General features: G+C 38.3%; 1 protein-coding gene across 1 annotated transcript in view; it reads left to right on the plus strand.

Annotated features, from left to right (window-relative positions):
• The window catches only part of LOC146487749 (uncharacterized), a 101,962-nt gene that overhangs the window by 24,954 nt on the left and 63,148 nt on the right, over positions 1 to 13,860 (plus strand). The gene's annotated exons all lie outside the window — the stretch shown is intronic.

Raw genomic sequence — 13,860 nt, forward strand, 5'->3', positions numbered from 1 at the left:
AGACACGCTCAACTGAAACTTGCCCAATAATCTGTAAGGCAATAATGACCCATGCTGGTATTAAAATAGCACCTATTAGAATGTCCGCAACGGCCAGGCTAGTCAACAGAAAGTGCGAGTTCTTTTGCAGTTCTTTCCTTTGCTTGAAAGCAATTATAACTACTGCGTTCAACAGTATGATGATGGTTGAAGAAAGCAATCCAACTATAACCAAACTCATGGGCAATATGACCTCATTTGACTCGTTCCTGGGTGTATCTGGTACGTCCAGGCAAAAAAATGGTGGCGTGGCTCTCGTAGAAGTGTCGTTAATTGCTTCTGTGTCGTTTTGATTCATCGAAGATGATTCTTAGCTGAAAAAAAAATATATGAGCTGTGAAAACTTTCGTGCGGCGTTTGGTAAGTTGTCAGTCAAGATTATGTTAATCAGTTACTGTGTAAATCTTTTTATTTAAAAGAAAACAATCGAGTCGGCAAACCAACTAAGTAGTGTCGTTAGAAGTGTCGTTAATTGTTTATGTCCTTTTAGATTCATCTTATAAGGCTTTTTAGAGAAAATCCTCAACTACGTGACAAAATACGAGATTTTTGTTAGGTTTTAGCTAAAAAAAATGTGTTTTGGACCTTTCGTCCGGCCTTTTTAAACTTGTCTGTCAGAGTTCTGTGAAGTAGTTAAGCCTTTCTTTTGAAAAGGAAAGTTATGCAAGTCGGTAAACCAATTGAAAAAGAGGGGACCTTTGGACTTGAAAATTTTTCCATTCTTAAAGTTTCGCTATGCATATCTCAATACAACAATAACAAAAGCAAAACTAAGAGTACAGATTTAAAAGAAAAACCACAAGCGAATTACAGTGCGGGAGTCACTTAATTAAAACTGGCCAATCAGATTGCGAGACAAGAACAATGAATTTTAACCAAAGCCGATTGACCCAATCACAAGTAAACGGAAAACAACAACAACGACAACAACAAAAAAGATACAAAAGTTTGAAATTATTCACCGTTTGTATCCTACTGTGAAATCATTGGCCAGTTGTAAGTGACCCCGGTAATAGCAGTCGCACTGTAACAGACAGATACGAAGTCGCAAAGCTGTAACTGTCAATGAAAAATCTGCGAAATGTTTCATTTCGCTGTGTTCTTAATGTGGCAAGAATCCAACCTTCAAACAATATAAATTCTTCAATGAGATAATTGGCGAAAGTACCTGGAAAGAGGCAGGGAACGAGAATCTTTGTTGAGAATGAAATATCTTACTATAATAATTTCGTCGGGCATTGGGACATATTTTGCGTGCTAAAATGGAGAATTCAGCGGACTAAAATATATTTTAGCGAGCGTTTGTTTGTTTGTTGTTGTTGTTGTTTTGCCGCCCGCGTTTGTTTGGTTGAAAGTTGCATGGCCAACTGCGTTTCACAAAAACAGAACGAAACCTTGAAGACGACAAAATTTGAAAATCATTTTATGTATTCATTATAGTGACCAACAGCGGGAGAAACAAATGAACAGAGCACGAGAAAATTACTTTTAACAGCGCAAAGAACTCAATGTTGGGTGGTCCCGGTTGAGTTCGTTGCACTGTAATACAAGGCACATAAACAGCTTTACAGCGAAGATTAGCCCTAAAGACAGCGTATTTTGCCGTTTCAATCGTCTCTGTGCGCCTTGTGGAAGCAAAGATGATCCTTTTTTGTATTAGTTGTGACTCGCTTTCATGAACTTTGCTTCCAAACAAATTACTCATCAGTAGATGGCGCATCACTTACACTTTTATAGGGAAAAGTATTATAATCTTGAACTGGAAACAAGGTTTGGGTGACTTTGTTTTGATACAAACCGCATTGCTTTCAATATGTAGATCATGCATTGAGGTTTGCATCAAAACAAAGCCAACAGCAATCTCGTTTTCAGTCAAAGACCTGGTCGTAACGTTAAGCACACATCGGTATAACTTAAAACCATGTACTAACATGCCTGCATGATATGAAATCGTTCACAACACAAAACGAAAGAGGAATGAAATTGGTCGTCCAACCTGTTCCAGGCTCGATTTTAGCCTTTTACGAGGCTCTTCGTCAGTCTGAGAGCCTGGAACAGGCGGCGGCCTGGCCATACATGGATAAACACCTCTGATGCAGTGGGGAAACCCAATGAGAATATTTAAGAAGAAAACTTCAAAATGTCGATGAGGACGCTTGTGTAAAGTTTGTGAATATTTATGTACGCTAACATAATTTGATCTGTTCGGCCTCTCTAACTGTTGATGGCTCTCCAAAAATGCTAGGTTTTCTTATTTCGTTCTCTCAACGACATTTTTGTCCCTTCGAAAAGACAAGGAAGTAATTTTCCCATTTTACTAAACTCTTATGTAATGATACACCCAAAAGAACGCTATTATTATCAGTATCATTCTTATTCTTCTTATTCTTATTCTTATTCTTATTCTTATTATTATTATTATTATTATTATTATTATTATTATTATTATTATCAACATCATCATCATCATCATTATTATTATTATTATTATTATTATTATTGTTATTATTATGTCAAACGCTAAAAGGTTCTTTGAAAACATTTTAAAACTCCAAAAAGTGGACGACGTTTCAGAGTAACGCTATTATCAAGTCAAAAAGGTAAAAGTTAAAACAAGAATATATAAAGACGTAAAAACAATAAAATATTTGTGTGTCCTATGGGTATATTACCCAACGTAAAAACAAAACGAACCAATAGAAAAAGAAACGAAAGTGTCAAGTGAAAAGTTTGGCGCAAATTGAGTCACTTTGGGTGTTGAGAGAAGGCTTGATGTCCTTTATAAACAGCATCTCGAATATTAGGCAATCAAACTTGCTTCTGCATTTATTTACGACTTTAAAGAGGTGATCGATCTTTGCTCTTTTGTTGCCTTGTTGTGTTACAAGGTGTTTCCGATAGCAGAATAGCGGTGTTTACTGATGCGTTGGTGTAAGTGTCGGGCAGTAAAGCCGACAAAATTTGCACAACACAACGCATGAATTTCTCAGCCTATTCCTTCAGAACAGATTTTCACCGAATTAAACCGTTGTGTACCGTTGATGTAGTACATCTAAAGGTTCAGAACAACAGCTTTTTTTCATTTTTTTTTCCTGTTAGTGACATCAGATTCTATCGGTTCTATTTTTTTTTTTTTTTTCATTCGAAATCTTACCGCAGCCGTGGACAGTTCTAATTGCAGTTTCAATTTAATCCAACAGAAAACAAACGTACCGCCAGATATATATAAACTCTCCACCTTTTAGGAGAGGTATATATGTTGAAGTAGTTAGTATTAAACTGTTTCGAAGGTATTGTTGATTTTGTTATTACCACAAGTTGACACAAGCGTTATGCGTTTCTTACACCTGTTTGCACGAAAGACACTCAAACGCGTGTTTTTTTCCCCTCAAAACTTCAATTAAAAGCGAAAAAACTAGCAAACTAGAAAACTATTAAAACTAAAGACTAACATTGCGAAATATAAAACTTTACACCATGCAAAAAACAGAAAACTGAAATAAATTAATCTTTAACCCAAGAAACCTCTTTCTATTATGCTTTAATTTATCCGAAAAGCCGTGTCTTGTTGAAAGAGGCAAGAGCCGAAACGAAGCGGCAAAAACGGAAATTGAAGTAAAGGAGGAAATATACCGTACCTCAGAAACCGAAATAACAAGACCGTTTACACTCGCTGCATGCAATGCAATAATAACCGACCTAACTGATTATATTTTAACCTTACCTTTTTCACAACTTCGTTATTCACCAACTGATGGAAATTATTGAAGACTGGGGGATTGTTACTTTGTTTGCGATTCCGTAATTCACCATAGTTCTCTCAGGCCATCTGCTGTGAGGGATCGATTTCCGAAATCAGTAAAAACTAAAATGCTATTTATTCTGAGCAATCTAACTGACCCATATCGGTATGAAAATAACACCTGTTAGGAGGCCAGGCTAGACAACAGAATACGCGAGTTCTTTCACAGTTCTTTCCTTTGCTTGAAAACGATTATAACTATCGCGTTCAACAGTGTGATGATGGTTGAGGAAAGCAATCCAACTGTAAACAAACCCAGGGGCAATATGACCTCATTTGAATCGTTCCTGGGTATATCTGGTATTTCTAGGCAAACAGAGACAGGCCTGGCTTTAAAAGAAGTGTCGTTGATTGGTCTGAGCCGTTTAGCTTAATCCTAGAACGCTTATTAGACAAGAGCCGAAGCTACAAAATACGTGGTTTAATTACTTTTAGCTGAAACAAAATGTGTTTTGAACCTTTCGTGCAACGTTTTAAAAAATTGTCACTCGTGTGTTCACGATTATGTTAAATCATTAAAGCCTTCCTTTTAAAAAAAAAAGAATATATACAAGTCCGTAAACCAATTGAAAAAATTCGGGACCGACTTTGAACTTTAAAATTTCATTTTAAAAATTGTGCGTTCAACAGTTTCAATACACCAAGGAAAAACAAAAGCAAAACTAAGAGTACAGATTAAAAAGGAAAACCACAAGAGAATTAACACACAGACACGAAGTCGAGCCGCTGTGTTCGATGTGGCAACTACCCAACAAAATTATGAAATGGAAAAATGGGCGAAAGTATTTCGGATAGAATTAAAACAATCACAATAAGGCCCTGAATCGGCAAGGAAGGGATTTTTGTTAGGTTTGACTTGGGAATCGGCGGGGAAGGAGAATCTGGGTTCAGAATAAAATACCTTATTATTGGAAATTACTGCTCCATTATATAAACGCGAATTGTAAATGTTAATGTTTATAAAGGTTCATTTACTCGCTGTTAATTAGTGAAGCGTTCATGTCCGCAACCTTACTTTGCATCATTTCAGTCCAACATTCTGGATCCAAACCAGACATTCTTGACACCCAAAAAAAAACAATCGCTTTCCTTTAACGAGTAATTTATTTGAATCTTTGACAAATTAAGCTGGCTAAATTTTCTACAATATTTATGGTCCATGGTCGCTCTCGACGAGGACTTTTCAACATCTACCTCATGGATTTCGGGCAAGATAGATTTGTAATCTATTATACGATTCCATAATTTTTCTACGTGCACAGAAAATGAGACCTCCTCTACTCGACAACAATGGTCATCGGTATTTCTAAGCCTCCTTGAATTAGTGAGGATCTTTTTTGGCTTCACTGAGATAACTTCCTGGGTAAATTGTTTTCCTCGATTTGAAATTTTACACCCTTTCATTTTTCGTAATAATTTTCTTTATTTCGAAGTAATTTTCTATTCATTTCGCGTTTATTTTAGTCGCGTTATTTTTGAATACCTTAATCAACACAAGCGTTAATTTCCTACCATAAGGTAACACGAGAATAAGCAATTTTTAAACTAACAGTAAAATTAATCCGCAGGAAAATACAAATGAACAAATATTCCGTGGTCGTCCAATGCGCAACTTCAAAATTAATTGTTAAAAGCTGCTGATAAATAATATTAAATGCAACAAAAATTGCAGTTCAGATCATTATACAGGTTACATCACCTATAAAGTTCTTATTAAAGCAGTTAACATTGCTAAGTTGTATTCTTGTTCAATATGTTCGAAAAACGCCTTGTCGAGGTTATTTTAAAATTATGATTTAGGAGCCAGTTGATCCATGGCATCAACGGCCACCTCCATCGCCATATCCACGAGTTAACGATAGTGTCACTTTGATTACTGAATGAATAGCTATGATTATGGGAATTGTTCTTTGCTATGTCTTCGGCATGGATCTATTCAGTTTATCCATCACCACAACTCAAACAGACGGCCCTTTAGATGATCTCTCAAAATAAACTGAGTTGTCATAAATTTTTCTCAAACGTTCACGGAAAAATTTCCGCACAGCCCCATACATTAATTATGCAAGCTGATGAATTAATTATGTATGCGCTTCATTGTTTTGAAAGACAAATTAAAAAGCGTAAAATTACTAAAATTGTCCAATTTTGTTTAGATTTCCGGTGTTTTTTACCCAAACTTCGAAAATTTTGGCGGAGTCCATATGGACTTAGAAAGAAAATATAAAAACTAAGACGAACAAAGCGAAGTAATCCCAGCGGCGCACTATTGTTATCCCTATTTTTTACCTTCGAACAAAGACTGTATGCATAATTAATGTATGCGATTTTTGCGGAAATCTGGCCACGTTCACTGCTTGTCTACTGGCTGTAATCAATATTGAAAAATAAAAAGCATTAAAACAGTAGAAAACACAACCAAGCCGCCATTTTGTATTTATGCAAATTAGTTACGAGCAGTTGAGCAAACTACTTCTTTCTTATATTCCCAACAGTAAACGTTGTTGATTCTTGGTATGTTAGGACCTTTGGAAGGGAAGTTTGGCTCAGAGATTTCTGTTGTAATAATATACATACAAAAATTTCTGCAATCTGATTGGTGGAAAGCCTCTCAATTTATCCTAGATGTAGTGCAGGAGTGTGAAATTGAGTGCAGAAAGTTGAAATAGTGCAACAAAGGTGAAATTAAAATGATTGACAGGTACGCAAATTTGCAAATCGGCTGTCTCGAAACAAAATGGCGAACAACATTTTAATTGAAAGCTTACAGGAAAATGCAAACAAACTCAACAAAGCACAAACACACTGGCTAAGAGTTTGGAAGTCTTGGACAGCACAAAAGGGTTACGACCAAAATATTGAAAACTATGAACCGGAGGCACTCAACAAAATTTTCGACGATTTTCACGCAGCAGTGCGTAAAAAAAGACGGGAAAGACTATACCGCCGGCATGACAGTCTTCGCACTGCAATTAAACGTTACTTAAGAAGGCAAGGTTACAAAAAATCTATAATTAATTAGAGACCAAGAGTAAAAAACTCGAAGCAAGTTCTTGAAGGTAAAGGTCGGCTACTGCGACAAATAGGTAAGTTTAAAGTGAAGTCTCGGAAGTCTGACAAACACTGAATTAAATGAGCTGTGGCTTTGAAGCACAAGTCCTGGTACAGACGGTTTTGTGGCTGACCTGACTCAATATTTTGGCATAGAGCATCGTGTTAAAAGATTTACATGTCGGCTTGGACGAAAACAAACGTTGAATTCATCGAGAACCAGCCTAAAACACGCGAGTTTAGACTGTCTGCAAAGCCCCGGCTCCTGAATTCCAGTCATGACCAGTCCGAAAACATGCCGAGGACGGTGATTGACTTCAGACTTCTTTTTGACTTAAAATTTTACTTTGTGATTTGAAAACTTGCTCTTTTTCGAGAGATGGTATTTTTAGCATTTTTCCCGTACGTATGAACATGTATGTCAATCAAGCTTGTCATTTTCTAAACCAATCAAATACACGGTAGGCGGAGCATTAGCTGACAGACAAGAAATAAACAAAAAGCTCATTTGAAATTTTTGCGTTCGACAAAGGAAGAACGCTTCCTGATCTTCTGGGTTGCCTGTTATCGCGTAGGTACCCTGTGCACGCAAGCAAAAGCTGACCCGTGTTTTTTCGTTCCATCATTCATCCTTCGTTCACCTTTTCGGCGCCATTTTGAATGACGTCACAATTTGGTTGCGCAAAGTACTCTGCCTTGTGCTTCGCTGGATCATGGAGTTTGTGTAAAGTTTAGAGGTTTTGTTTCTTTCACTCGTCGACAACAAGGACATATACGGGATCATTTGCGATGAACAATACGGTAGCACACATTTTTTCTCTCTCTGAATTCATGAGGTTTCTATAGTAATTTTTTATGCTTGTACAAGGCTTTCAATATGCTAATTAGATCGGAACATTCAAAATGTTTATCGCTTAATTCATGGCGGTGGGATTTTCGCGTAGAGTAAGCTTACATCCAAAATGTTTATTGCTTCATAGCAGCGAAATTTTCGCGTAGAGTATCAAAAATATCTTTCTTGTTGCAAGTAAAGAGTAGTAACAAGTAAAAGCAAATAGTGTACCGTCTCAGTAACATTTTCATCTCCCTGAATTCTTGAGGAGTTGACAATAGATTTTTATACTTGTGACTGTCAATATGCTAATTAGATCGCAACCTGAAAAATGTTTATCGCTTCCTAGAGGCGGAAATTTCGCGTAAAATATAAAAAATACCTTCCTAGTAACTAATAAATAGTAAGATTTAGTAGCAAATGGAAATATATAGTCGATCGCCTGCGGTAGTATGTGTGGTTTGTTACGTGCCAAAGGCTTCCCGTGGATTTCCCCGGCTGGGCACATTTTAGCACTCGTGCCTAGGTTTGACCGTGAGTTTGTTCCAACATTCCAGCGACACGGCTCTGTCGGCGGCAAAAATGGCACCCGATTCGAAATGAACTTTGTTTTCAACGAAGGCCTGTGTCTCAATAAATGAACTCCTTCGTAAATGAGCTACCCAGGAGGGACCGCACATCATCCTTCTTGCCATATGGAGAGAAAGTTAAGCGAGTGCTTAAGTTTCAAGCCAATTTTAGCGAGGTTTTCGAAGCGCTCTCCTAAAATGACGGGCCAAATTTTATTCAAATTCGACTTTTAGTTTCCTACCTTGTTATTAACATAATACAGTGATGCACGTGGACCAGCTACTGAGAGATAAACCGCTCTAAACAGCATTTAGAAGCACTGAGAAGCATTGAAAACACAGCAAAACACACCGGGTAAGCTTTTTCAGGCTTAATTATATTTTTTGTGGGTTTTGTGGGAATATTGTTGTCTAAATTTCGATTTAATTTTAACTCCATACAAACTCTTAAATCACGCTTGCATGGTAACCTGTGTCACATACGCTTTGGTTACCTGTGGCTCCAGATGTTTCTTCACCCTCAAAGTTAAGATTTTTATATGCCCATTAACTTTGCTTTATTCAGGCTTGGTAACCAGCAGTAAAACTGTGGTTTTTAATTTGGAAAGGAAACTTCAAATATTCTGTGAAGATGATGATTATTGCGGAGTATAAGGGAAAAAGTTGAGTGCAAACGTATTCAAGGCCATTTTCACTAACGCTTTGCAAGTTTCTATTCAAGATGCCCAGGAAAAATGGACGTCACACAGACCAGTCTTTCTTAAACATGTTTTCGAACTGAAAGCACTACAGTGGCACCATTAAGTGCAATCAATTCGTAAGTAACTAATCTTAAGGGTCCGTATAGGAAAACTCGGTTCGCTTAAGGAACCAATCGAATGTTCCGTTTCACCGGTTGTCGGACCAGTTCTCCGGTATGTTCTGGCCCCAGTTGTTCAAAGAGCGCATAACTCGCTATCCATGGGATAAAATGCATTGGTTGGAGCGCATTTTATCGGCTGGATAGCGATTTATCCACTGGACATAGTTATCCGCTCTTTGAACAATCGGGACCTTGGGCCCGTTTCTCGAAAGTCCCGGTAACTTACCGGGCCCGATAAGTGTCTTTGATGATAAACGTTTCTTAGCAGAAGTAAATTTTTGTTAGCTTTGAATACTAAATTTTAAAATCTTACAATAATATGGAAACATTGGCCAAGTACCATGTCTGTAATCACTTTGTAATCCAAGAAAAAAAAAACATTTAAAAAATACTTATCGGGCCCGGTAAGTTACCGGGACTTTCGAGAAACGGGCCCCTGGTCTTTAAAGAACAACCCCAAATCGGGCTGACGAAGACGTGAAACAACTGCCATCCTTAGCTAGTCCCCGTCAGCGAGGTTATGCGACGGGAAGGCAAAAGTCTTCGTGTGATAGTTAATTTTTATCGCCTTTTGAAGCAACCTTCAAAAAGCCCTATTAAATACCCAAATGACAGCTTTCCCTTTTCTATGCTTCAGCTCATGAAATCCGTACCCTTTTATATACCATTATAGGCAGGAATGGTAAACCTTTGTTATACCCTCCATAGGAAATTGGACCCCTTTCACATACCTACAATGGAAACAGTCTATCTGTTTTTGTTGGATCTGTTTGAGATGTTTTGAAAGGCCTTATTAAATACCTAAATGACAGTTTTCCCTACTCTTTTCTATGCTTCAGCTCATGAAATTCCTTCCCTTTTATATACCTCCATCCTGAAAAAGGTACCCCTCTTGGGCGGAGCCACGCCGTCTAGTCCATTATAGGGAGTACAACTCCTCCCTCTCCCCCTCCTAGGAACATTACTGAACAAAACTCCATTCGATCAAAGGGACTTTGATACCTACCTTCACTGCTATCTGACTCTTCAATTTCTGGTCGCTTTGAAGTCAGCCCGATCTTGGAAACATTTCTGTGTTTTACTCCCTTTCTAACTGCAAACGACACTCTCTTCCTCTTCAACCCCGACCATCTCCTCCTCTTGCGCTTCAGTGCAATCTTTTGCTGCGACGTGTCTCTGAAATCTCGTGACGTCACTATAGCTGATGGCTCCCCAATACTTTCCGCGATTGGCTCAGCGGTCTTTGCGGTAACAAAAATCGCCTTATCGATTGTTGTGTTATCACATTTGACGTGTGAGATTGGCAGCTGTCTGTCTTCTTGCTTTGTATCATCCCATGTGACCTCTGATGTTGACAGCTTCTCATCATCTTTGTTTGTACTATAACTCGCGACTTTTGTACTTGACAGCTGTCCATCATCTACCGTATTATCACACGTGACCCGTGAAGTTGACAGTTGCCTATCATCTTTCTTTGTTTTATGAACTGCGCCCGCTGAAATTGACAGCTGTCTATCATTATCACAAATGGTCTTTGAAGTTGACAGCTGTCCCTCTTCTTTCTTGCTGTAATCACATGTGCCTCTTGAAATTGGCACCTGACTTCCATCTCTGTCTGGGATCTGTTAAACAAACAAACAAACGAACAATAAAGCTAAGCAAACACGAGCTAACAAAATATCAAAATTTAAAAAAAGCTGCTTAATTTATGACTTAGCTCTCACAAGAATTCTCAAAAAATGTTTCACTCAAGACCAAACAGTGTGACTTTACATCGCAAAATATTACTGAAAAAATGTTAGGAGCATTTCATGGTTTTCGGAAGCAGTAGAATGTTTTCGTGTATCACATGTTACATGCAAACAAGTACGTAGGACGCAAGCGGAATTGGAATTGTAAGCAGAAGCACACACATAAGCACAACAAAACTAGAGAATTATTAAAAACTGACTCATTGGATAATGCAGCTACAGGAGTTTTGATTGGCTTAGCGGCCATGGTACATGAGCCATTATACCATGCCCCACAAATATGGAAAGAGTTCGCGTCAGGGGGAGAAGAAAATGTCACTAAATCAGCAAGATTTAGCATCTTATATCCAACGCGCGCTCATGGAATAAAGACTGACAGTACAAAGAGTTCAAATATGAGGTGGCGAACTCTAGATCTAGAGTCAGTGTGGAGTGTGCCTGGACTGTCTCCGGGTTATAGTATTAAACTTGCTTCAGCTGTTTCTTCAGCTGTTGCGTGCGCGGTGGGTCAAACATTGCGGCAACAATCTCAAAAGACGGTGGATTGGTATCGAGTGGAAAAGATTACTCCTTGCGCTAACGGACAACATGACATAGTGAAAGCGGAACAACCTGTTGAGATTCACGTTGCTGACGGCGTGACGGTAATTCAAGACAGATATTGCAGAAAATGCGGACAGCATTTCTTCAGCGGAGGTGATCCAAAGGCCAAGGATGAACTCTAACACAGATCAAAAGGACGTTTTTTTCTCTAAGCGTAGCTGCAATAGGCTCGAGGGTTGCAAGTTGCGTTTGTCTGAATAGATTCTCGCCATTTTAATTTGCAAAGCGCTGATATTTTCCTAAACTGCGTAGTAGCATCCAGGTGGGTGACATTTATTTTATACGCTGGAAAATATACAAATTTAATCAGTGCTCAGTGTCGTGGAAGTTTACTATTTTGAATGTTTTATACACTGACGGTAGCATGTAATACCTCTGCATTGCCAAGAGGAGCTAGCATCATTAGCCGATATTGAATTTTCCAGGAAAAAAATACATGTTGTTTTGGTTATAATAAGGATAGTCAGTGTCTCGACGAATGTAAAATCAAACTACTGCAATCTTGCAATTTAAGCTGACCTCAAGAGTCTATCTTTCCGGTTCTTTGGTGTATAACCACTATTCACTAATAAAATGACTCCACAAACTGAAAAAATGTACCTGGTTGCTGGCTGAATTCACGTTTATTAACGAAATAAAATTAACACAAATTGTTTTTAAACGGGTGTGATAGTCATAATTGTGTTAGTAGTAATTGCTACAAATGACAGCTGGTTTTTTAGAACACACTCTTTTATTCATTATCTCGAAATATCTGCACAAAAATTAGTTAGATTTTCTGTTAAAATTTCACAGCGAACCCCAGTGTTGTCAGGTGTGGAGCACAGTACTGTGTCCCTTTTATGTCCAGCCTCTCTCTCATGATGTGTACTTGCCGAATTGCGTGGAACTGAACTAATTAAATATTCCTCACGCTCGGCAAGCACAATTCGCTGAGGGGGACCAAAACACTCTTTTCATTCGCGTAGCTTTCTTCAACCTCCCAGCTCTCAATTTTCTGAGCCAGAAATCAGTATTTAATCAGAGCAAACCGTAAAGGTCAAGTCCTCCAGCTCCATTTTGTTTCAACTGACCCAATCCCCCGGTAGTTTATAACATCTCTTTTTTATCTTGTCCTGGTGCCGGCGTTTTCAGTCAGTCCTTGACTCTCGAAACATAAACCAATACTGCTTTTACTGTGCCGCAATAGCCTTTGATAGAAGCGGTTGTAGAGCAGGCTGCAGGGCAGCGACTTGCTTCAGTTGCTCGAGTGTCATGAACACCATCCCTGTAGCCATTCGACACTTGGAACACACTGTCACAGCACTTTTTATCAACATTCGTTTGTTGATCTCTACGGCTCCCTTATCTTTGCTTGAAGAAACGTTAATTCCTAGAAAACTGCTTTTGTCCTTGGTGACCCATTTGACGGAGCTGTGCACCGAGATCGTCACAACACTGAAACCCTCTTCACGGAAATCATGTTGGTGATTCGGACAGGCTAGCATAGCGCTTACTTGCAACGCTACAAGAAACAAAACCAGCATTATCATCGTTCGCAGCCTGTTATTGTTGATGTGATATGTGTGCTTCATTTCTCTATAAAGGTTTCTGTTCACCATCGATAATTCAGGAGCGACCAATTATGACGTCATCTGGAGGGAAATTTCCCCGACTTCCGGTTGCGTGTCACGATATCGTCACGGCATCGAAATAAACTTTTCCTATCATGCAATGCACCCCCAGGCTCGACCGTGAAGAAAGTAGGGAGAAAATTTTGCGAGAGAATTGCGAGTAAATTTGCGAATTGTTAATGTTTGGGGGGTCTACGGGCATATTTTTGTCATTAAGAAAGACTGATTTTATTTGTAATGCACGTGAGGTGGGTGATGCAGAGGACACCTTTCAACTCAGCAAAAAAAAAATTGGATTTCCATCTCTTGGGATTTCTGCAAGAATCAAATCAATCGGGACGATAACATGTACTTACCATATTAGTTCAAAAAATTTGCATTTTCTCTTTTATATGTTCGCGCTATTTGTAAATTCTTATCACTTTCCCCTGACGAAGGCTAAAGTTTAGGCCGAAACGTTGGGTTTTTAGGACATTTAATTTTATGTACTTTTACACATTTTTAACCAGATAATCGTTTTAACTATCATGAATCCACCTGGTTACAGATCCATTTTTTTATAAAATTGGATTTTTTTTAAATTTATCATTGGTTTTCTTTTTTTTTTTTTTTTTTTTTTTCTATCAACTCTTTTCGTGTCTGTGTTACCAATATATTTTTTTTCTGTATTTTGCTCGCCGGCATAACCAAGCTTGCCTGAGAGCAGAGCCTCTTTTCATGTTAAAAGAAAGATAGTAA

The sequence above is a fragment of the Pavona decussata genome, unplaced genomic scaffold, assembly GCF_977016875.1.
Source record: "Pavona decussata unplaced genomic scaffold, jaPavDecu1.1 SCAFFOLD_13, whole genome shotgun sequence".
NCBI classification, from domain to species: Eukaryota; Metazoa; Cnidaria; class Anthozoa; order Scleractinia; family Agariciidae; genus Pavona; species Pavona decussata.